The sequence below is a fragment of the Penaeus monodon genome, chromosome 34 (assembly GCF_015228065.2).
Source record: "Penaeus monodon isolate SGIC_2016 chromosome 34, NSTDA_Pmon_1, whole genome shotgun sequence".
In the NCBI taxonomy this organism is placed as follows: domain Eukaryota; kingdom Metazoa; phylum Arthropoda; class Malacostraca; order Decapoda; family Penaeidae; genus Penaeus; species Penaeus monodon.
The window spans coordinates 23,960,449-23,960,686 of record NC_051419.1 but is presented as its reverse complement, the minus strand read 5'-3'; positions in this window follow the sequence as shown (position 1 = coordinate 23,960,686).

Here is a 238-nt window from a genome sequence, read left to right as displayed (position 1 = left end):
GTCCATAAACTTCGAAACCTTGCGATCAAAAACCTTGAGCTAAATCTTATTTTGAACCGACAGTCGTCCTTTAAACAGCTCTTGTCGCAAGAATCGTCTAAAGCGTATCTATTGTTGTGCAAAGCTCTCACAAGGCTATTTGTTCAGAGGCCTCTTCCCTTTAGTCTACTTTTTGTTCAAATGCTTCTGTTCTTGATAGCTGCCTCCTTTTCGGCACTTTAAATCGATCCCCGAGGCA